General features: G+C 47.7%; 1 protein-coding gene across 2 annotated transcripts in view; it reads left to right on the top strand.

Moving 5' to 3' along the window:
- Positions 1–3,763: 3,763 nt before the first annotated feature.
- Positions 3,764–24,730, top strand: part of LOC118250818 (1-aminocyclopropane-1-carboxylate synthase-like protein 1) — a 39,433-nt gene continuing 18,466 nt past the window's right edge. Inside the window, exon 1 of one of the 2 annotated variants that reach the window (XM_050711164.1) lies at positions 3,764–4,215. The gene's annotated coding sequence lies outside the window, so the exon portion shown is untranslated. Of the gene's footprint in view, positions 4,216–18,224; positions 18,254–24,730 lie in introns of those variants that run through there. The other variant, XM_050711165.1, reaches the window with a different exon arrangement.

The raw sequence follows: 24,730 nt of genomic DNA, 5'->3' as shown, positions 1-24,730 counted from the left end.
AAATTGCTCTAATGGTTAATGGCTTTTGTTAAATAGTGCACCCTGTATTTCATCTGAATTTGCCTAGCTTCTGTTTCCAACCACCGCATCAAATTAAATTCCTGTTGTGTTTTTTTCCTCTCTGCCTGATTAAAGAGCCCTAATATTAATCATTTCTTCTTGCACTGGTAATTACGGACAGTGCTCAAGTCATCTTTTGACCTTCTGTTGGATAAACTTGAATTGACCTTCTTAAGTTTCTCACTAGAAATGTTTTCCAGATGCTGAATCGTTCTTGTAGCTCTTTTCTGAACCCTTCACAATTTCTGTTTTTTTGATGTTGTTGATTTTTTTTTTCTTACCGCTGACACGAAGCCTCACAGTGTTTCAATGTAATGCAGCAGTTCCTGCTGCTGTTCTGATAGCACGGTGTGCCGAGGTAGTACCACCTCTACTATTATGGGATTGTACATCCAAGAATCACGCTTCTCCTAGCAAAAGTACCGTGTTAGGGGGTCACATTTAACTGGCTGTGTACCATGAAGTACCTTGGGGTAGAGTCAGGTTCGTAACCATCCCTTTCAAAGATGCTGCTTTGCAAGATTCTGTGTCCCACTCTGTGCCTGTAACCATTGCCAATCCTTTGTTACTATATGAACAATCCCTGTTTGGATTTGGGGGTATTAACGACCACATTGCAGAAATGAATTCGTCATGCTGGGACAATCTTCTAGACAGGTCTGTACAGCTGGGCGTGCTCCTTGTCTTTCCAAACCCACCAATTTTGTATCACACTTAATGATACCTCTTTCCTATGAGCAATACCAATTTTGCAGAATGCTGTTGTCATATGAGAATGACAGGCAAGGCTGCAAAATGCCCCACAAGGTAAACATATTGATATATTAATCTTCATCAAATAAAGTGGAGATCTCACCAAATATGGGACCAAGTGTGTTTTAATCAGACCTGGTTCCCATTAAAAATCATGCATGTTTCCTGGAGAAAAGAGGGAATCTCTGTCTCTGGAGATGCTCAGAGCTGCGCTGAACAAATCCCTGAGCAACCTGATCTAATCAGACCTGTTTTGGGAAGGTGCTTGGACGTGATGACTTCCAGAGGTCTATTCCAACCCAAATTATTCTGTAATTATGTAATTATGTGGCTAATTAGCTTTCTATTTTTAATACTTGTCACTGTCCTCTGTAGTCACCTTTCTGTATTTCACCCTGCTCCTATGACAGGTTAACCGGGATAGGCTCTGCAGGTTTAAATATTTTATATATCAGCATCTGCTTAAAGGGCTCCATGTAAAATAGAAAGCACTTCATAATCAGATAATCTTGCTTGTGCCAAATACAAACCCGATACAAAGGATTTCTTTCTCCTGTGGGCTGGCAGTGCTGCTGAGGCTGCCTGCTGTGAGACGATGGGCTTCGTGGGGGACATTGGCTGGCCCTGGGTGCCTGCAGGGACTTGTTGGGGGGCTTCTCTCATGGTCTGGCAAAGTGAAGGTGACCAGAGTCCATGGCTGCGCTCCTGCAGGTGTCAGGAGCGGGACCATAGGGCTGGCAGTCTCCAGGAGAGGTCACTCCTGTCCCCAGAACCTGCCAGAGCAGGTCCCGCTGGTCCCGTGCCTCTGCCGGGTGGCGGGGCAGGCGGGGATGTCAGCTCTGGTGGCAGAGGGGCCGTGTGGGTGCGACGTGCATCGACGGGTCTGGCTCTCAGCAGCTGCCCCTAGAGCTGGGACCCTGGCATCTGCCAAAAGGGCTCTGCGGGAGCACAGCGCCGTGCACCCAGGGCCGTGCTCGTGCAGCCCTTCGGCCACCTCTGTGCGGCTGCTGCGGCTTTGGCTGCCGTCCCCGCCTGCTTTCCTCGCGGTGGATTTGGTTGTTTTGCGTCTTTGAGGTTGAGTGGGTGGTTTGGAGGTTTCTGTACGCTCTGTTCTTTTGGTAGGCTTAGCTTGGTCTATGTGTTTAAATGCAGGTTGCCCTTCACAAAAGGGACATTATTTTCAATGAATGGCATCATCCATTTTAATATCTGGTTCAGCGTTTACGCCAGAAAATTCTGATGAGATACAAGTTGACATCTTGTTTTCTTCATCTGGTTAGAGGGAGTCACGACGTTTTTTCAGAGAAATCTTTATTCTAAGATCTGAAAATGTATAAACAAGTAGAAACTTCCTCTGCTTTTCTTTGTCAAGCTGTCAAAATGTTCCCAGGCCACCCTGGTTTGTGGTTTTCACTTGTTATTCCTTCTTTCGTATGACAACAGAGAGATGAGTTGACAGCCACTGGTGTCAGAGGCAGGGAGTTGCTCTGGGGAGAGGAGTGCTCAGCTTTAAACAACTTTGCTGTGGTTTTGGCAAGGCTGGGTCTGTGACCCTGCCACAGAGACGGTGACTTCTGTCCAAGGATATTCCTGCTGCTAGCAGAAACAAAATGACCATCATAGCTGCTCTCTGGGACTGCCGTTTGTGGCTGGGAAGGTGTGCATGGGTTTCGTCCAAGGGATATAGGCTACGCTCAGCCTTGGAAACTTGAGCACACGCTGACTTATTCATCAAGTCAGCCTCCCGCCAGCGGTACAAACAGCGTATAGCTTTCCAGGCACACAAGTGTGGGCCCGCACCTTTATGCTGCTCTCTTTTACGCTTTCATTTCAGCACTGCAAGGTGTTGCATCAGTAAGAGGGCAAGCCCCAGGCTGCTTTTCACTTTCTGCTGTTCGGAGCTAATTATCCAGGAGCTGGAGAAGTAATTGACTGAGGTGTAACCAGGCCCTACGGTTCAAATGCCCGCGGGGTGAGGTGGAAGAGGTGCAGGCCGTGGGGAGCCCCAAGGGCACCTGGCATTGCCACGCACCTTGTGGGAGCGCTGGCACCCCCAGCGTCCTCCAGTCCTGGCAGAGGCAGGCTGGCTGTGTGTGTGAGGAGCTCGGGCGGTGGCTGAGGCAGGGAGGAAGAGCTGTGGGGCTGCAGGTGGGGAGGGAGGCACTGCGTGGTTCATGGAGACCCTATGGAGCCCTAGAAAGCACTCAGCGTGGTGCTCCCTGTGACTCTCACAGCAGGACTGTGTGGGAGGGAATTAAAGCGTGCATCCTCCTGGGGCAGATGTGAAGCCACCAGAAATGATCTGTAGGCCCACATGAAAGCTACCTGGCAGCATTTAGTCCCTGCAGAGGCAGGCGTTGTGTCAAAACCCTGGGGCAGGGGACTGCCTGTGCTGCACCTCCCCATGGAGCTGCCTTGCCTGTCCCACATGTGCGCGCTGCTGAGCACGGGCTGTGTGACATGGGCACGTCCACGGCTCCTCGGGGGGCTGTGCAGAGAGCCCAGCCTCGTGCTCGGGGGCATGGCCATCCACCTGGTAGGGGACCCTTAAAGGGTGCCCCCTGCTCCTTCAGGCCCACCATCAAGCAGCACTGACCTCCTGCAATGCCCAGAGGAGTCTCGTGGGCTTTGCTCTTTCCACACACGGTGACACCTCTGTTACCGGCTTGCAGCCTGCTGTGGTTCATGGCATGCATCAGCCTGTTATTGTTGTGACACTGCTCATGTATTTCTTCCTCTCACCCACAGCCTTTCCAAGGGGAAGCTGTGATAATGACAGGACTTCTCGTTCTTTGTCACAGAAATCGGATATAATTGCCCCATTTCAGCTGCTTTAAGAGGTGCAGCGAGGGAACAGGCTGGATTCTTGCTTCAGACATCAGTCATCTGAAGCATTTGGTAGATGGCACATCAGGGCTGGGAAATGACTCAACTGTCTTTGTTAAAAGCAATCTCTGGGCTCAGGGAATAAAATCAGAGGGAGAGAGCTGAGGGGGGCGGAGAGGGGCCTCAGCAGCAGAGACACGCTGCCTGCTCTCCCCAGAGCTGCCTCTGAATCATCCCCGCAGCCAAGAAGCCGTTCGCCAGCCCGGCCTTGCAGCCATGTCCGTGCTGCCAGGGAGCCATTTCCCCTTGCATGGTCTGGCTGAACTTGCACCTTGTGCTCAGCCAATGCAGTGCATATCTGGCTTCAGCAGGGGAATCGGGGTGGCCTTCAGTTGAGGGCCAGGAGTTTCTCCCTGCTTGTGCACCGCTGAGCCACCTGGCCTGGCTTTTGTGGGTGCCGCCTTGTGCCCCTGTCGCAACACAGGTAGCATCCAGCCAGAGATAATCCTCGTCGCGGGCCCTTTCTCCTGCTGGATGGGCTCACAGAAACCTCATTGAGTTGGTCTTGCTTGGCGTGTGAGTATTTGTGACAAAGTGCTGATGGCAAAACAGGCTGCTTCTCAGTGGGCGTAGCAGGGATTGGCTTTGTTTGTTTTTCCTGCTGCCAAGGCCTTGCTTATCTAACCTCCATTTCAGTCCTGTTTTGCGTGGAAATGTTTTTATTTATGCAGCTGGGACAGAGGCCCTTTCTCTTTTAACTCATCCAAGTTTGAACTTGTGGAAGAGAAAATCTCTCATGGCAGCCATCTTCCTTCTGCTGGATGAAATGTGCCTGAAACAGGGATTGCACCGACGTGTGCAGGTATAGCCTGCTCCTCCCTGTTCAGCAATGCACTATGGTGACGTCTTCAGTGCATTTACGAGTCCACTCAGACACATCTGGTGCAGCTAGCACAGGCCATCCTGGTCCCAGAATCACCCCCAGGTCAGTAAGCTCCAGAGGCTGCAAGCCTGACGCAAGCCAACAATCCCTGCTCCAAAGAGTGCTCGGAGGTGTCAGTGTCACTGCATCTGGAAGACAAGATCTCCCTGATGTGACCTCAGGCTTGGTCTGGAGGCCATCTCCTGAGGTGCCACGTGCTCGGGCATGGTTTTTAGGCTGCTCTGCAGTCAGGTTGGGGGCTGTCTGTGAGGGGGCAGGTCATGGAGCAGGCTGTGCTCGTAGCTGCTCTCTTGCCATGGGAAGATGCAGCCCTGGATTTGGGAGGCCCTACCACATCGTCCTGCTGCTTCTGCCTGTACTCCGAGTACCAGCATCCCTGGCTGCCAGCGGTGATTTGGCAATGACTGTTGTGACAGCAGGGGCCTGACTGACTGTCTTTGCCCATTGATGTGGCCCCTTTGATCGTGGGAACCACGGAGCCTGTTTTTTCTAAGCGAACAGAGAATTCAGTCGTTGCTGAGCACATTCTGCCTCTTAGGATGCCTACTGCAGCTGAGAGCTCGATGGCCCTGGTACTGCGGCTGTACCAAGCACTGTGTTCCTAGACAGTACTGTAAAAGGATGCAGAAATGAGGCTTCTTACGCACTGCTTCCTTTTATAGCCTCTCAGTGCACTAGTTTGTGTTTTTGTTTAAATACTCCAGGCTCTGGGCTTTGCTTTGTTCAGCACAATCTGTTCAACACAAAGGAAAATAAGTCGTTAGTGGTTAATTGGAACGTGTTTTTCTTAGCTGTCCTGTGCTTTTATGGACTGTCCAGGTGCCTGTTTCCAAAATAAAGCTGCTCTCTGTTGCTCCCCGCTGAAAAGCACCTACCTATGCTAGGTCACGGCTCCACAGTAATTAATGAAGAGCTGCAGAGCTGGCTGGTGCTGTCGATGTGCTGTGGCAGTGTGTTTCCAAATACCATGACAAATCGGTTAAGGAAGCACGCGTGCACAATTTGCTGCAGCTGATGCTGCTGGTGACAGAATTAGACTGTCCATCTGCATGCTCAAAGGATCTGCATTGATAACATCCTAATGACAGTTCTCATGTAGTTTGTATGAAGAGAAATTATAATTTTGGGAGCAAGCAGAATTGAATAGAGCTTGTTAGGGATGTTTCAGCAAAGATGATGCAGTTAGAAAATGTGTATGTTGTGAAGCAGAAACGTTTCTTGGAAATATGTAGTTTGACTACCTTTAATTGTCAGTCTTCTGCTGGGCAGCTTGTCAGTTGTATCATGCATGCGACCTGGGTGCTGCACAGAAACACAGCTTCCAAGGTTTGTCCCTGAGTTACTGTCCTGTGGTCCTGGCATCTTCTGGCTGGCTGAGATGGGACTTCTCTTGTCCCGTGGAAGCTGGAAGCTTGGCTCCTGAGTGAAGTTGATGGGACTCTTAAGAAAATTCACTGTTGCTCACTCCCAAATAAATTTGCTGTCCCTATTCAGTGCTGAGCAGCTGTAATATCGGGGGAAAAATGATAATTTTGTTCAATGGCTACCAACATCCTGAGCTACCTCTTGTATTTTGGAAACACCAAGCATCAGTGTTTCTGAAATTTCACAGATTTTCTTTTTCATAGGAAACTTGCAAAACTTTCTTATGCCTATTGGAAATTGCATTTCAAGCTACTGGAAACTTCTACAGAAGGGAATTCCATTGTTCAGCTAGCCTGAGATCTGACTCCCATCCCCTCGGTGCTGAGATTTTGAGCGGATGTGGCTGGAGCTGCTGGGACAACCACTCTGCTCCTAGATAGCAGTGGCTGCTATTGAAGAATAAATGACACTGCAATCTGAGCCTTGCTTGCACACAGGCCCAGGGGGCTCGTTCAGGGGAGACTAAGTGCAGAACAAGCTTGGCCGTTTCTAAAACACTATGTAAAGAGACAGAAAATTGTTTTACGGGCTCTGATAAGATATTGCTATGTTCTGTCTCTACAGAATGAATCTCAAAAGGGACAAAAAATGTTAGCACTTTCTACATGCAGGAGGTTTTACTTCCAGGAGAATTTGGTCACAGGTCTATTTAGTGCTTAAAAAAAAAACAACCACCCAAAAGAACCCAGACCTCTAGGAGAGTTTGTCTATTGCCTAAAGAGATCCAATGACCTAGTTTTGTTTATTTTTTATCCTATTACAGAATAAAATCAAATCTGACTCTATCATGACTCTAAAGCCAGGGCATGGCTCCCACCTCCATGTCCAAGTTTCTTCACAGGATATTGAAATTATACAACTGTGGGTTGCTTTGTTTTTCTGTGCTACAGTTTTGTTGCCCATAAGTAAACAGAGAGCAAGATCTTGATGAGGTGAATTCCAAGAACTGCAATTCTGTAAGATAAATGCAAAACTCGCCCACAGCCATCAGTATTCACCTTCTAGATCAAATCGCAGGCAGCTGGGAGGAGAGTGCTAAGGATTAAAGTCCTGGCCTGGGGAAGGGTTCAAGCCGGCTGCTCTGCCGCTGGTTTTATGTGCTTGTCAAGCAGTTGGTTCTTGGGATGAAAGTGCAATAAATCCACCTGTTTTCCTGCTTATACGGCTGGAAAAGCAAGGTGTGGAGCTGGCTTTTTCTGGGGCTGTGCAAGAAATGATGGACTTGTTGGTCAAGGCTGGGAATAGTGTGTCCTGCTTTGGCCATCCTGCTGCTGTCTGCTGGGCTTTGCACCTGGGGTGTTGTGGGGAAGCATTCATTGCCAAAAACTGCGGTATTTGTTTGCTTGAAATGCTTGATTGGTTCAGGTAAAAATAATTTATTTTAGGTAAAAATATTGTTTCAGCCATCCGTGACTGAAGTGCATACTGACTTATTTGTTGATGTCTCTGTAACAAAATGTTTCAGATTTAGGTTGGGACCCTAAGAACTGGCTGCCTGTTACTTTCGGGGTGTCTTATCCACTCCCTGGGCAGAAGACCCTTGCCCAAACCTCCCCCTGCAAGGGCTGATGTCTGTATGCTCCGTCCCCTTGGCTGCTGTGCTCTGCTGCCTGCACTGTTTTGTTATAGAAATGGGGGGCCATAAGCAGATAAAATTGCATGTTCTGGCTCACATACATCAGGTTTGAGAATGGTTCCTTCAGCTGTGGTGAACAGCCAGCACCAGGGCCACCCTGCGCTGCCTGACAGTGAACGTCTCCTGCTGGAGGGCTCTGCTTTGCCTCAAAGGACTCCTTAGGTCGGAGTAGATGTGGCTCCACAGCCAATTTCCTCGGGGGATTGTCTCCTTTTCATTGGGAATCCAGCTATTTCTTCTGATTCCCTAGGCTTTTATAGAAAATGCCCCCCGGAAGGGAAATTATTTGTTTCCCACCTAATAAAACATTTCACTTACTCTGAAGCCAAATGTTTTCAGTCTGCCATAAATTCCAGAATACTTCCATCTCAGAGGGACTCACAAAAATGCTTGCATTTTTATTTTTTTTCCCCCTATTCCGTGAGAGAACAAAATGAATTAATCACCCCCTCGGCCCACCTCTTTGCCTGCTGTGGGAGAGGTGGGTAGAGCACCGCAGCACTACCCTCCTTCTCCCTGGGGTGCAATGGGGGCTCCCACAGGCCCCAGCTGCCAGGATGGTGAAGCAGAGCTTCAGGGCTGCTCCCCAGTGAAAACAACAGGAGAGGTAAGCAGCAGGCAGGGTGAGGGCTGCCCTCCTGCGAGGGGTGAGCCTGGCCACGTCACCCGTCCTCTGTGAGCACCCGGCGTGAACTGCTCGGCCGTGCCCCCAGGGGCCACCAAGGCTCCCTGTCTGCTGGGTTATCTGCCTCGGTTGAACAATACCAAGGATTGCAGCTCCTGCTGCTGTGGCCATCGCCTTCCTGCAGGCACCGCAGAAGGTGTCCAAGGAAGGGCACGGTGAAGCCCTGGCCTTGGTTGCCCTCCTCCTCCCATGGCTGCTGCCTCTGGCTCTCCTGTTTCCCTGCATCCGTGATGAGTGTGTGTTACAGGCATGCTCTCACCTCCGCTGCGAATGTCAAACCTGTGCTTTTACTCATCTGTCCTTTCTCCCCTCAGCTGTTATGCAGCCCGTGATAAAGCTTCTCTCCTCATGATGGATAGATGAGGAGGAAGGAGGAACAAGCTGTCTTCTAACAGGCAAGGCACATAAAGCTGCAGCCACAATTGCAGTTACCAGGCGCATAAAAGACATAATTTCTTTGCCAGCATACAGTTCCCATCCAGGGACAATGGCTCTGCAAAAGCCTGCTGGCAGACGCCCCAGCCAGAGACATCTGCGTGGCACATCCTTACAGGGTGTAGAGAGGAAGGGACGATGCGTCTCTACTCTGCAATTAAGGCTCTCGTTTTGTCATTTTCATTCCCTTCTTGTGGAAGCTGGCAAAGTGCTTTACTTGTTCCCGTCTCCCACCCCCACAGCAGGGCTGTACGGTGTTTGTGCGCTCCCTCCCCAGTTGGAGGGACTGCTCCGTGTCCCCGTGTCACTGGTGGGCTGGGTGACCTGCCACCCTGCCTGCCTTCAGGTGGCACAGGTCTTGCCCAGCCAATGCTTCTGGGACACCTGTGCCTTCAGACCTGCTCGGAGGTGTGTTGCAAAGGCTTCCCTATGTTTGTTTTCTATGGGTTCAGCAGAGCCTTTCCCCATGTATTAATTAATTACTGTATTGATGAATCCTCTCCTCCAACTTGTGTGGTTCAACGTACTCTGCTGGAGGCCCCACGCTGTAACCCCTGTCCTTCCCAGCTCTCCTCCTCCTCTTCCTCATGTCATCAGGGCAGTCTGAAGCCCAAACCTTTGGGCAAGTGGAGTTTGCTGCTTCTCGGCTGTCTGGGTACACGTGCGGGCTGATTTCTGGATGTGACCGCTCTGGTGTGATTCGCAGCTCAGCAGATTTCACGGAGATCAAAATCCAGGCAGACCCTGGAAAGAAGTCCCATCTGATAAACTCACCTATCTCATTGCACTGATGTGCTGCAGGTTTTCTCTGTGCTTCCCTGCGATGGTGTTGCACATCCTTTCTCCTAATGTGTTTGCACACAGAGATCATCTCCAGGCAGCGCTGTGCTCCTTGGCGTCCTGAACGAGGAGTCACCAGGCAGAGTGAGTCACCGGTGCAATTTGACGTGGTTTAATCTGAACTTTCAGGGCCTGATTTCGTTATTGTTGCTTACATTGAGTGCTTTCTTCCTGTACGCTGAAATCAGCAGGATTTCTTGTGTTGTTTGGTTAAAAGATTTAGAAAAAAAAAAAGCATGGGTTATTGTAGGTCAGGATGCAATTATAGGACTGAAGTGCAGGAAGAAGTGCTGGACAGGTAAACAGAGCTGATGGTGAAAGATGCCTCCACGCAACCTTTCCTCTGTCACATGTGCTTCCACGTTTCTGGAGTGCTTGAGCAGCTCAGGGACTCCGTGCTGGGGGGGCTGGAGAGGTGGGACTGTGGTGTCTCTTGTGGAAACATGCAGGTTTTTGGGGGGCAGGGAGTTGGGTGCAGTGCTGTTCTTTACATTTCCTTTCCCCATAAACCCTCGCTCATGGATAACTTCACCAGACCATCAGACTAGAAAAAGGTGTTAGGTCTTTGAAGCTTCCCAAGCACCTGATGCCCCTTCCTCACACACCACAAAGCAGGTCTGTGCTATTGCCCAGAATCACAGACCGCTCCTTTTCCCTCCTGTCCCTTCTGCTAAAGCAAACCCAGACTCTCTGCAGGATTTCTTAGCATCTTGGCCAGTCTAACTTGAAAAAATACTCTTGTAGTGAAACTTTCAGAATTACTGAAATTATGTGATTTTTTTCTTTGGTCCTTTATTTTTTCTTCTTTCTAGCTAAGTTCTTTTCACATGTACATATATATATAAAAAAAAATCTTCTGCTTATTTTTGCCATATTTGCAGGTTTACAAGCACGTCTGCTTTGTGTCTCAGCCAAGTGGCAGAGACAGCTCAGCTCTGGCAGTCTAGCTCAGACCTCTCTCCTGTGTATTTGCTTCTCTTCTCTGGATTCCCACTTCGGCAGTGTCTTACTGGTGATGTGCTACCCATAACTGAGTGGTAGTATCCCAGAGGACATCACCCACAGACCTTAACCAGGAGGATTATCCCTTCTCTCCTCCAGGACATGATGTTTTTTGTCAGAATAGTGCTCCTCCCGCAATAATGTAGATCCAACTTTTCCGGGAGTAGCTGAGGAAGGCTTCAACCCGGACAGATCTAGGGCAAGAGACCCCTGGGGACAGCAAACTGGGTCCTGAACCCCTGCTGCACTTGCGCCAGAGGACTGGCAAGGCAGGTTGGCTACTGCGTTCCCCAGCAAGCTCTGTCCTACTTCCCTTCCTTCCTTTATGCCTTTTCCCTTTTCCTTTTCTCATGGCAAAAGCAGTTCGGTCCCTTTTTCTTGAGTAACTTTTTTTGTTTTTTTTTTTTTTTTAGTTCTGTTCAATCTTCCCACGCTGCAGAGATTTTTTTTCCCATGCTGGCTGAGATGTCACTCTATCCAGAGACCTTTCTTTCCCTGTAGCCCCTGAAAGTGTGAGTGAAAACTATAGCACATGCAAAAATATTTTGAGAAATATTTTGAAAACCTCACAAATGATTACCAGAGGCTTCAGTGTTAATTTTTTTCAAAGCAATTAGGTAATAGAGTAGGTCAATAACATGCCTGTCCCACTTTATTATTTTACACTTCAGTTATGTCCTATTTCTGTTGCTTTTAATCCTCATAATAGCCAATCCCTTGGGATTAAATATGAAACCCTTTGAAACTGGTGAACTCAGAAGGCCTGGGGTAGCCCCTCTCTGCTGGCTTTACCCATCTGCATAGTCTGTGTGAATATTCTCTCTCCGTAACCCCCAGGACCCAGCAGGTTGTTATTTGTAGAAGAAATGTTGAGCTTAAATCCTGCACCTCAGCTTGCACCAGTCTGGGTTGTTAAACTTGCCCATGCACATCTTCTCAGCTGCTTACGAGCACGGATCGATGTTTGCTGTGAAGAAGCAACGCCTGGGTGATGTCCAGAGCGGAGGAGAAAGGAAGGAGAGCAGAAGTCAGACAGGAGAGGTCGGGACATGAGGAAGGGACTAGAAGAGGGAGGAGTGTTCTCACCCCATCCATCCCAAAGCAGAGGAGGGGGTGAGCACAGCTGGCTGAGCTCCTCTCCTCAGGCCTCCAGGTGCTCAGAGCGGCGGTGCCTGGGGCTGTGGCAGGTCCCCTGGGGACAGCAGCTGCCACTGCTTTGGCTCCCTGGGGACTCCCAGCTGGAAAAGTCTCATGAGCTACCCAGGCTCCAGCTGCTCTCTGTTTACACTGTGATAGGCTCTGCAGGGCCCTACACGCAGTGCACCCGATGAAATTCAGAGTCTCTGCAGAGCAAACATGCCCTGTGATTTGAGTGCTGTGGTGTGGTGTGAGTGTGGTGCCACTGCTCCAGTGCAGCCCTGTCTGGAGGGGGGGCTTTGGGAAGGTTCTCCTAGCTCCTTCTGAGCAAGGCGAGGGACCAAGATCAAAGCACAGCCTGGTCTGACAAAGTTTGCGAACCTGAGCAGAGCTGGCTTTTGCTGCAGTTTGTAAGGAAATCCAAAGCAGCCGGGATTCAGCCGGTCCCAGGCTCTGTTCCTCTCAGCTCACGGGTTAAAAGCTGCCTGATCTGGCTGGGTTTCATTGCTACAGACCCAGCAGCCTGTGCAGGAGGACGCGAAGTGGAAAACAGGCTTTTACACCCTCGTACTCCCAACACGCAAACGTGAGAGGAGGCCAGGCCTCCGAAAGGCCGGCAATTTGGATGGGAGTTGCAGGGAATTTGCGGAGGGAATTGTGATGGAGGTGGGCTTGTACGGGGGCCAAAAGCGGTCCTGCTGCAACCCCACTGACGTCAGCTCCCCACGCCTCTTTCGCTCTCCGATCCTCATCCGTACTTCCTTCTGAGCTCACAGGGCCTGGCATCTGGTTTGTGCTTTTGTTACCGCAGCTGCTGGCGGGTCGGAGCGTTTCCATGATTCCCGGTTCCCGGAATACCCCCCCGCCTGCCCGCCCGCCATCTCCAGAGCTCCGTGATCGCTCTGTCAAGCACATGTGTCCCAGATTGGCTCCTGCTCCCCAGATGCGCTCGTCTGACTAATTACCCCCTTCACTGGCGCTGGTTTATTGTGAACGCAGAAATCTGGTCATTACAATTTGTTCTATTCTTGAAAACCCCAAAGTTGTTGAACAACAATGAACAGAGAAAGCCTTTTGTTAATTCAAATTCAGCAGCGAATAGCAGCAGCCCCTCTGATGGACCTGGCGTGTGAGGCTGTTTCTTCCCAAAATATGAGGCTGCAGCAGCAAAAATTGGGCTGCCCTCGGTCTGCAAGGGGGAGGTCGGGCAGGAGGCTGCCTCCCTGTCCCGGGCTGCAGCAGGCGCTTTCCTGAGCAAAATACCGGTGAATCCTGGGGAGATTTTCCAGCGTGAAGGATAAAATTATGCCTAGTTCAGATGTTTCCATGCTGAAAATGACTGCTTTTGCCAGACCTCCACCTGCTGCCTTTTGGTGAAGCGGGTACTCTGAATTTACCTAGATTAGCATTCCTATCTGCAAATCACCTAACTATGGGGAGCCTGAAAATAATTATCATTGCCTATTTATTCATCTCTGAGAACCACCACTGCAGCATCTCATAGACATTCCCACTTTCTGGAAGGAATATGGCTACAGTGATGTTTTAGTTTCAGAGAAAATAAGTTAAAGCTACAATTCCCCGAAAGAACATAACACGTTGACTCAAAGGTCATGAAAGCAGTGTTACCTGAGGACACCTGTGAAAAGAAAACAGGTCATTTTGCTTCCTGCATCTCTTTAATGACTGTTGCTTGAGGACATAGCTATCAAGTTCTCACCTGGTGCTGTTTTGTGGCAGATCTTAATCATGTTCTTAGGAGACTTGTTCTGCCCAGAAACCACTACCACAGCTGCTGTCTCTTGATCACATCAGAAAGAAAAGTGAAGTTTGACAGAGAGGTGGAGTTAATTCCCTTCTGATCCGTGGATGACAGGTTGCATCCTCTTCCACTTGCCTTAAGCATGCTGGTTTAAACACAGATAATTTTACTTTTAAAGTAAATCTAATAGCTCTGGGCCTTCTGTTGGTAGGTCTGTGTTAGGTTTCTTCTCCGCTGTGCGAGAAGCAAAGTGACTCTAACTGAAAACATTTCCTGTGGTTAGTTGTAGACAGGATCTGTGAATCCAGAACCAGCCGATGCTGGGGAAAAGACCAGCTAGACATAGTCATGCAGAACTGAGAGAATTCCTGCAAGTGGAATTTCCCATAAAAGGCAACACTTTTACCTGCCTATTCTCATTTGTCTTCCTGACGGGTTTGAGATTGGGCTGGTATGAACAGCTTTTCCACATTCTTTTCTATGTATCGTTTTCTCCTCTTCTCCCCTATCTCTAATATTTGTGTTTGAGTTAAAGCTGGACATAGCAGGAGAGATATTTGGGTTCCCCCTTCCTCCTCCCCTTTGATCTCTCATCTCCTATTTATGTCTGTAAATGTTTTGTTTTATTTGGTGTACATTTGCCAGAGAAATGCTGGGCCCAGCTCCAGGCAGGCTCATTTCCCTCTTCCATCTTGAGACATTCCAGAGCTGAACAGCATGAGATTGCGTAGCTAAATATTTAGGAGAAAGCAATGGAGCTGTGTCACCAAAAACCTCAGTATATTCCTCGGAACAAAAGGAGGTTACTTAGCGTGTGCAGACAAAAGTCTTGGAGCGGACGTGGAAAGGCCTGTACTTAAGCCATCAACAATTGTGATCAATGTATCGTCTCAGTTGAGCCTCGTATCAGAGGTAAGGTACCACCATACTCAGCTCGTTTCTGACCCCAGACCACTGGAACATCACACTGTGATGGTGATTTCCCAAGCCAGTAGGGTCCCAGGCCCCTCTTAGCACCACAGAGCAACTCTTTTCACTGAAGAACAGCTTCTTGGTGTTTCTTTGACACATTCTTCTTTCAATCTTTCAGTACTTCCTATAAACTTGGAGAGAAGTCACAGCAAAGCATGCTTTGCTTGGAGCACAGGCACTGCGGCGCTCACCCTTATTGAGAGAAATCTCTCCTACTTCTATAAGCTCTAAATGTGGCACCAGTGACTTTGTCTGCCGAGGTTTCAGATGTTTCTAAACCTCTCTTTGAAGTTCACCCAGAGGTTTGCCAAGCGTTACCACAACCTGCAGGAGTGGTGATCTTCAGCGGAGGAGTCAGGCAGGGAGCTGGGAGCAGTAACATCTGACACTGCTGCGGATCGTTTTGACAGAGGCTGTGAACCAGAGCACAAATTTTGAAAAAGTTGCCAGAGGTTGGGGTAGCCTCTGAAGCCTGTTCATACGCAAATATATATTCCCACTGGATGAGAGGGAGGAAAAGGGTGAGAGTGAAGCCAACAGCTTGACTGAATGCAAGTGGGAAAGAGAGCGGACCTGCTCTGGGTTGCCAAAGTCTGGATTTTTCTTTCAACCTTGTGATTGTTGTCACTCTTCTTAATGCCCCAGCTCCATGGAAATATCAGTGCTTACTTATTTACATGTAGTTAACGCCTTCCTAGCTCTGGTGTTTGTAGTGTGAAGATAGAAGTGGGGTGAGTCTGAAATCATCTTGATTAATAGCATCCTGGGAAAAAAAAAATATTATTTCTCAGAAATTAGAACTTTAAAGCGAGTCTCCTAGAAAAGAGGAGGTCAGGATGACTGTTTCTGAATATTTTCTAACTCAATATACTGATAATAAAATCATTGGTGGAAATCAGGCTGGTTTTAATTTCTGGTTTTATTAATCAGAACGGGGGATACACAGACCTCAGGGAATGACATATTTCTGTGCGTATTAATATCCACATTGCTCTTTTAACAGAGCAGCTGATGGAGAAAGAAGTCTATGAAAGCTGTAAGTAAAACTTGTTTCCCACATCCCTTCATGCAAATTGTTCTGTCAATAACTGTGGTTGGGTTGGGACCAGAGGCTAGACCTTGACCGCGTACTCATTGGATCACCTGTGCTTTTTCCCTAGCATCACTTGAGGAGCACCTGGTGTGTTCTCCACATGGGACAGGCACATGGCTTGGACCTGACTTTGGGAGGGATACAGCAGTGATTTCTCACTCTCCCCCAAGGGCTTGGAGCACAAGCGAGCGACTGGTCAGACAGCACGGCTGGGGGAGACTCCAGCTTGGTGCAGGAGGTTTTCCACCCCAGTGCCTTCTGCTCCTGGAGACATGTAAGTGACAGATGATGCTGCCTCCTGGGTACCAAGTGACTACTGCCATTCATTCAGCAAAGCCCCTGCCTCAAAGGTTGGTGATCCAAATGAGGTTTGGAGTGGTTTAAAACTGGCTGCTGCTAATTAAAGCAGATTACTGCTAGCTTAAACAGACTCTGGTGCTTCCTGAAAAAGGTGTCCTTCTGTCTGCAAAGAGGTTCAAAGTATGCTAACGACGAGAGCTGTCTTGGAAATCTGTGCTGTCTATCTGAACATAATTATACTCAGATTTCTCTCTTTTTGCGTGTTTGAATTTAGTGAACTTTAAGGCATTTCATGGAGATAGAGTGAGTAAAATCCCATCCATCAGACTGAAGCAGTGTGGGCACAGGCAAGACACTTCCATGTATGCCGCCTCTGCTTGCCAAAATGCTTTTTTGCTTCCAACTGGAAAAAGCCAGGTTTCCTTGTGGGACAAACAGTCTGTTTCAGTCACGACCTCTGGGCCAGCAACAGTCTTAATGGTTTTTCTGTGCAGTATTCATCATTTCTAAATAGCTGGCTTCAAATGTAACTAATTTCCTTCACAAAAGTTACTGTAATCTTGGTCACTTCTGAACCAGAGCAGTTCCAGCCAAACTGAAACATGGGAAAACAGAGGAAAGGAAGGTGGTGTAACACACACATTTCAAAGGGAAAGTCTGCATGTGTAATTCCTGTATCAATAATTACCCTATTCAGTCTGATGCAATGTACCCAAAACTGCAGAGGAGAAGGGGCGAAGGGACGTGAACTAGGTCTGACCAGCAAGGTATCTTTTTAAGTGCTGACTTAAATTTGGGCTAAATTAAAGCAAGGTCTCGTAAGGGTGGGGAAGATACTCTTGGCATGTACAGGACAGACTGAAAGACTGTGAAGCTGGGAATGTGATGTGAAGGCTTTTGTTTTTCAGCCTTTAACAGGACTGCAGGTCAGACCCTGTGTTCTCTCTCCCACCCGTCCCTGATTTATGAAGGATGGAGGCTGCTGTGACAGCCTTAGTTACAGACACCTGCCTTAGGTTCACGCCAAGCGGCTCACCTCTTCAGCACAGCTGATCTCCGTTTCCTCCCCTGGGTCAGCAACATGGTGGTCATCCCAGCCACGTCCCGCTGCTCTGGGTGGGGGATTTGGGTGTAGTTGGCCTCTGTTCTGTTTCTGCTGAGCAACTGCCATGGCACAAAAGCAGCCCCCTTTCTGAAATCTTGCCAGCTGCATGGAAGACTAAAATGGAGACTGCAGAATGTTCTTTCACATCTCTTGCAGTCACCCAACAGCACCGAGCTGTGCAGCAATGGCAGGGCAGCAGGGGAAAGTTTCCACTTGCCGCTGTGTATAACACGTCCCTTCTGGGTGTATTTGGGGCATGAGTACCCTGACTCAATGGCACTACACATAAATATTGCTTTTAAAAATCACTTACAAAAACAGAGCAGATTTTTTTGCTGCCATGTAACACATTTAAAAAATGATGTCAATGTGTCAGCAGTGGAGACTGGCTTTTGGCAGACTTGAGAGTCCCTGAAAAGGGGCCTCAACTTGCTGAAGGTTAATTAGCACTGGAAAGAGGGCTCTCAAGTATTGCTTCAAGCTCTGGGATGGGAATTTGCCTGGGACAGTCTCAGGTTAGGAGGAGATCTCTGCATAAACCCTCTAGTCTTTGCAAATCTGAACTGAGGGGGTGGCAAGCAGAGTTTGCACTGGAATTCCTCAAGGCACTGACATCTGATTGCTGTTGACATCTGGACCGGAGTACAGCTCAACAGTCTTTCACTTGAAAATCTAGAAATATTTTCTTAAATGTTTTTAGAACCTTTTGTGAAGTTCTTCAGAATGAATCACTGCCTAAGAACAGCTCAGTAAACATCATCCAGTTAAAATGACTGAACACAGTACAGTTTGAACTGAGATGGAGTTCTTAAAGAAAAGGTTTGCCAAAAAACTCAAAACAAACTCTGTTCTTTTACTTAATGCAATAAAACCCCTGTCAGCCTGAGAGAAATCAGATTTTCAGAAATTTCTAGCAATAGGCATAATTTCTGAATGTTTTCTCCCACCCCAGGAGGCCTGTGCCTGATGATTGATAACCAGTACACATGCCGCTCTTTTAATATGTCAAGGCACGTGATCCTAGCCAAGGGCACAAGGACACGTCCCCTGATTGGGAAAAGCCTGCAGGGGGGGTGTGATTCTCCCACATGCTTTTCTGGGAGCTCCTTGATGCAATCTGAGTCTAATGAACACACCTGACAAAGTAAACAATTATGAAAAAGAGCATTTCCTCAGCCTTTTTGCCAGAGTTATAACAGGAGCTGTGCCTAGGATTCTACGGGAAAATCTGACTGACTGATTGACAGCCTATTCCTATTTCTGCTAGCAAAGTCCACAGGTAAGAGCAAAATGTCAGTATCTTACTCCAGCTGTGTTCTGTTTCAGCTGTAAGGTATGGGGAAATATTTTTGTTCACTTTAGAAAACAAGTCTATCTCATTTCTGGAGTACCCTGGTTCTGGGTAACAGATGCTACTGTAGCTGGGGCACTGAACTTGGACAAGACAGCTAGCATCTTTTGTTGGCACTTCTTTGCACACGTTCTTTTTGACCTGTAGCAAGTTATTGAATTTGTCTGTGCCTCTTTTTCTGAGTTGTAAATGGGGAGCAAGCTGCACGACTGTGTTGTAAGGTTATAGTCATAAGCACTCATGAGGCATTTGCAAGTACAAATCAAGACTAGGATGACCAGCAGCTAGGTATTTAAGAGGTATTTTTTTTTCCTCTGCCAACTTTTTGGGGCTGAACCAGTGCAGGGGGATGACTGTTAGTCAGCTCACCATAACTTGGCTGGTAGGGAAGAACATCCTGGCTATTGAGTTGGAGGAGCTTGCCTGTAGGATTAAACCAGCTCAGGACTATCAAAAATAATGAGCTTTTTGGCAACCTCCTGGGTGGGTCTGCACCACTGTAATGAAATATCTTTGCTTGCTAATCAGTGGGTGATACTTCTGAGCTGCCCAGGTGAAGCTGAGGAGTGAGAAGAAACAGCGAGGTCTGGCAAAGGTAATTAGGTCAGACCCAGTGTTGCATGGATGTGGCTGTCCTGCTTTGAGGAACGGGTTGGCTCAGGAGCAGCAGTGGAGAGAACAACCTTTTAAAGGTTGGAGCTTGCTTAGTTACTTTGTGTTCACTGAACTGGTGAAGTCCATTGTCCAGGGAACTGGCTGAGACAGTTATAGAAGTGTTAGAAATTATTTCTAAGATACCAAGGAAAATGGATGAGATTCCAAAATGTAGGAAAAGGGTACATGTAGTGGTGGTTTTCAGAGAAAAGAGAGAGAGAGAGAGGTGAAAGGAACTGGATGGGAGTCAACCCAGTTCTTGGAAAAAGTGGAACAAATAATCTTTGCATAAGCATCTCAAAGATAACAAGGTGATAAGTTGCAGGCATACAGGACTGTCAGGAAGAAATCCTATCAGAGCAGCCTGCCCTCTTTTTTTCTGACAGAATAACCAACCGGGGGAAAAAATGGAGATGTCCTGTATTCCCAGTACAGTAAGGTTTTCCACCCTCATTCACATGATGCTCATAAGTCAGCTATGGATATACATCCCAGGTGAAACTGGTGGAATATGGGTGCACAGTCTCATGGAAAAGCCTATTTGCAGAGCAATCCTTGGGGCCTTGCATCAAATGAGAAGGGAGCAGTGAGGGGGTTGCAGGGGTCCCTCCTGGGGCAGTCAGTCTTGCTGTTAATGGCTTTGTAGGTGCAATAGAGATGATGCTCATCAAACCTGCTGACAGTGTTGTGCCAGAGGGCATGCAAGCACATGGGAGAACAGGATCAGAAGTCAAAGTGGTCTTAGGAAGCTGGGGAACCAAAGTGAAAAATATTTGGTATGGACAGACACAAAATAAGAATGAATAATCCACTGTGAAGATACAAGTTTGGAAACAGCTTGCAAGACCACAGGTAGGGAAGATTTTAGTGGTTATAATGGATTACAAAATGAATGTGTTTCAAATGTCACGCGACTGTTCAGAGACCAACATTATCCTAGGACTGACAGACATGAGTATAGCCTCTGAAGCAGCCTGTTTTCTCTGCTTAGTACTGGTGTGGCTTTGTCTGGAGTATTATGCCTAACTGCAGATATAGGATTTCCCAAAAGCTGTAGATTGGTTTAAGAGAGCTGAGAGAAGAAAAAAATAATTACAAATCTAGGGACTATATTATATTATTCTCTTGAATTTGCTGAGAAGACGGCATGCTAACCTCTCAGCTTGCTGCAAAAGAAAGAAGACAAACATTTTTCATGTTGGTGGTAGATAGGACAAAAAATCTACTTAAAACATTGTAGCAGGGGACATACATTAGGAAACTTCCCTCATGCCAAGTATAATAAAGCACTGAGTAGGTTGCTTAGGGAGGCTGGGGAGTCTTTAGCTGGAGATACAAAAACTTAGTATTTTTCAGGAGCTGTGTAAGGGTATTGCTATCATAGGCAGAGAAGTAATTAACAAAAGAGCACAACAGAGAGCCCAGACAGTACAGTCACAAAAACCAGACAGACATTTGGGCAAAGAGGTTTCTTTCTCAGTCTTGAGATGTTGGTAACCTGGCTTTGGAGTGGTCTTGGCTGTGTCACTGCTGGTCCGTGCCAGGCAAAGGGCAGAGGCAGGAGATGCAGTTCAAGGAAAAGAGAAGAAGAAAAGAGGTGCTTGGCAGCCCTTTTGGAAACAAAGGTAGCAGAAGGACCTGCATGCTTTTATTGACTGTTTCTCCTTAATTTTACTTTCCAAATACTAATGACAGGTTGCTTGTCTGTCAGGACAGGAGGATCCTCTCCCATCGTGTAATATAAGTGCTTGGGGGATACTGTCTTTAGAGGGGTTTCAGGTTCTAGTTCTGTGTTCCATGTGGACAACTGGGAGGATTTACAGTCGTGAGAGAACTGACTTCTGTCCCGACCAGTTCTGTGTTTCTTTCCATGACCGGTTTTTTTCATTCACACACTACTCTAAAGGGAATATAGGCTTTTAGCAGCACTGCCAAATATCTACTTAATGGTATCAGATACTGATGCTATTCTAACTTCTGGTCATGTCTCCTTTCCAGAGAGCGATCAATCCAGTGTGGTTATTTGAATTTAAATGATAGGCTAGCAAAAACTTTATGCTTACTTAGAAATTTTCTTCAGGCAGCTCAAAAACCTCCCTGTCAGTCACTCCCTTGCACAGCCAACCAGCACTGATTTCCCCAACCCCTTCTTGAAAATTCTGCATTATTATAGTGTTTAAAAATTTCAGTTTCTTTTCTGGGCCACACCACGTTCAGCCAAATGTGGCTTAGCTGGATGAGCGTCGTGCAGCCTGGGGCAGCTGGTGTGATGCAGTTCAGCCAGGCCGATGTAGTCTCACGGCATCTCAGGCTGTTTCCTGAGTATTCTGGTAGTTACACAAGGACAATCAACGTTCCTGGGAACCAAAGAGCAATTACAGACTTTTTAAGGGCAACATCATTGAAGCTCTTGCACAAGATGGGGAGAATCGAGAACAGAAAGGTCTCCAGCTCTCACTGACTGACTGCAAGGAGGAGCTTTAAAACAAACAAACAGGAGGACTTTATTTATTGTCAGTTACTAAGAAAGATAGACAGCTCTGACAACATGTGAGGGGAACGTACCCTTTTGAGGGCTGCCCTTGGTTCAGGAAGGAGGGTCTGAGCTCAGCTGAGCTGCATGGGTACATTGATGCTGCTCTGTAGCGCTCCCTGTTCAAGGCAAGCAGTGGCAGGAATTTTGTGGCCTCAGCCTCCGACACAAAGCTACCCATCATATATTGCTCTCAGGCCTGGCAGAGCAGAAAAGAAGGTCAGGATGAGGACGATGATCTGCTGTCAGTGCAGCGAGGCTGGACGGGGCTAGAATAGCTGCGGGGCCCCTGCAAGCTGGGTCTGAGCTGTGCTGGCAGAGCCATGTGAAAAAACAGGAATACCGATGGCAGTGGGTGCTGCAGGCCGGCATTACAGCTATGTGGGAAAGGCTTCGTTATGAACTTAGTTTCCCACTCTATACAAATACTTAATTTCCCCTGCAATTGCAAAAATCTTTGCTGCTGGCACTTCTGACCCCCCTGGTTGGGAAAGACTCGGAGTGGATGAACAGGTCTTGCTGTGGTCGTGCTACAGGAAACACAACCCCACTTTCAGCTCATGTAGCTATTTCAGGCAAAAGCTATGTAAACTGCTCACTATTATAAATGAAAATACTGAAGAATTCTCACCCATGGTTTAATCTAGAAATCTAATCCTGTCAGGGCAAACAGGAAGATTGCTGTGTCTATATTTAACATCAGATGAGGGCCAGTTAGCCAGCTCCTTTCCTTGACTTTGGTTTTTCTCTTTTAAGGCAAATGGTGACAGAACCTGAATATGCATTGCTTAAAACTGGAGGGACAAAAAACTTGCAGCAACTGAAGGGAGCAGTGCAGCCAGCCAAGGAGAGGGAGATGGGCGGATACTTGGATTTGTTGCGTCATTGCCTTTGGAATTTTATCTCTCATGTTTACTTCATGCAATTTTGGTGCGAGCATGTCCTGATTTTGTAGAGCAATATAGCAACACATACATCCCTGCAGGTCGTCACTCTGTTCCCAAAGAGATTTGCTATCGTTTTAGTATTTCTTTCAGGATAACCCTGTCAGAAAGCATGACTTTCTGTGACGAGAACTGTAAGCTTGTCCTACTAAGCTGGGATTTTTACAGTCTTCGGCTTGAGGCCTGCAGTCAGCTGAGGGGCTCCTGGCTTGGTGTCTCCAGGTCCTGACCTGACCATGTTGTTTTCTGGCAGCAGAGAGGGAGAAAACATTTGCATGTCTTCTTGCAAGGAACTCGCAGTACAGACCAGATCCATCCTGAGAAGCGGTGGCCAAAAAGGAAAGAAACCAAACAAATAAAAATGTATGACTGGCTAATGTAAACAGTATGTCAAGAGGGAAGCAGCTCTGAGAGCTCTTGTTCTAGCAAGAGTCAGTGTTTCCACTTTTCTTCCACTCTCTTCATTGTGGTTTTTCCCCGTGGTCCTCTTCCAGTATCGGTGGCCAAGAAGAAGCTGCAAACAGGCTGCACGGCCTGTCCCTCACAGTGAGGCCTCCCAGGGTTTATGGCTCTGGGAAGGGCAGTCCCAGATTTCTGCATATAGGGGAGTAGAAAGGGAGGCCTTTAACCAGCTCTACAAAGAGATAAAATGTATGTGTTAATGTACGTGTTAATCTGCCGGTGATGAGTGCCACAAGGTGCCTTCCAAGCCTGTGCTGAAGGATGCACAGGACGTGTAGCACCACAAGAACTTTCTTGACAGGTAGTATGAAGAGCGTCAGTGTCATATGGAGAGGTAAATTTCTTTGCCTTGACAGACACATTGGGTTTGATTTGTCTGGGGCATCAGCCACTTATTTCACTTTGAAGAAGAAAACATGGGCTCTGTCACTCCCTAGTTAACTGTGTTGTGCTCTTTGGTACAATCCACTCCTGTTCCAAAATTTGTCACCATTTCAGCTATAGAATAGACCTTTAGTCAGTCACAACCTACAGAAATGGTGTTATGATAGCGGAACCTACATGAATCTAGGGGTGTGTGTGTGTGTGTGTGTGTGTGTATATATATATATATATATATATATACATATAAGAGGATAATTGGTCCCTTTTCGTTTTAATCCTGCAATTGCCAGAAGTAGGTTTGGTCACAGGAATTGGAATCCATTCCTTTTCTTCATTCCCTCTAACATACATAAGTTGGACACTCAGATTCACTTTATCTCTGTTTGTTATTAGTCACAGGGTCAGCCAGTACTTAAAATACACCCCCAGACCCACCGCCGCTTCCTGCTCCAGGGAATCCCATTAATGATCTGCATGGGGTGAGTAAGCAGGCCTGACTCTGACCTAAGCAATTTGCACAGAAAGAAGGAAAAACACCATTCCTCTGCTCTTTGTGTGGCTGATGCACTGAACGTGAGGGTGGAAAGTGCCCAGCAGTTCCCACAACTGCCTCTGCCCGCAGCTGGGCACGTCCCATGCTTCTGCCCAGAATTTCTCAGAAGTGGCAGCGTGCTGTTTAATCAGCTACAAAATTCACGCCAACCCTTTCAAAAAGTCAGTCTCAGGGAATCTACATGATTAATAACGAAATTGCTTTTTTTCTTTCTTTTCCTTGTCCAGCTCTGCTTTACAGAAGGTTTCTGAAGACTGCCTCACTGCCCTCTGTGGGCTTTGCTGCAAATTACCTTAACTAACCCTTTGGGGACGTGCTGAGAGCACGATCCCTCTGAAATTTTGGCTTCCCTTCTCTCATGGCCGTGTGCTGACCCCGCTTATTAAAGCAGTCACCAAACTGTACGAGGCCAAGCGTAGCCCTGCTCTGGCTGCCAATGGAATAAGAAGCCTACAAAGAAAGTGTCTGTTTGCGGGTCTTGCTTGCTCTGAAAGCCAGTGAGATATAAATCCATTCCCAAAACCCAGGCAGAGATGGAGGAATTAGTGATGGATTAGAGATGCCCTAATAGACACGAGGTCCAATGTCATCTTGGGTTTACATGCTTTGTTTCAGTGATACTTTGTGACTTTTCAGAGGCTGGGCTGAGGGTTTTTGCAGGGGGACTGTGTGGCTAATCGATATTAGTATTAAGATTTAAACATCAAAAAAATTGTGCTGCTGGGCAGAGCGGGGACAGCCCAGTAAATCCTCGCCGGGGCTGCAGCACCCTCTGCAGGGCTGCGGGGCCGGCAGCAGCACCCCGAGCCTCCCTCGGCTCCGGCCCCCGGAGGGAGGGACCCTTTAGTGGGAACATCACCTTTATTTAGTGCGGT

This window comes from Cygnus atratus, chromosome 5 (genome assembly GCF_013377495.2).
Source record: "Cygnus atratus isolate AKBS03 ecotype Queensland, Australia chromosome 5, CAtr_DNAZoo_HiC_assembly, whole genome shotgun sequence".
Lineage (NCBI taxonomy): Eukaryota > Metazoa > Chordata > Aves > Anseriformes > Anatidae > Cygnus > Cygnus atratus.
Note: the sequence above shows the minus strand (reverse complement) of the source record. Positions and strands in the feature narration are given on the sequence as shown.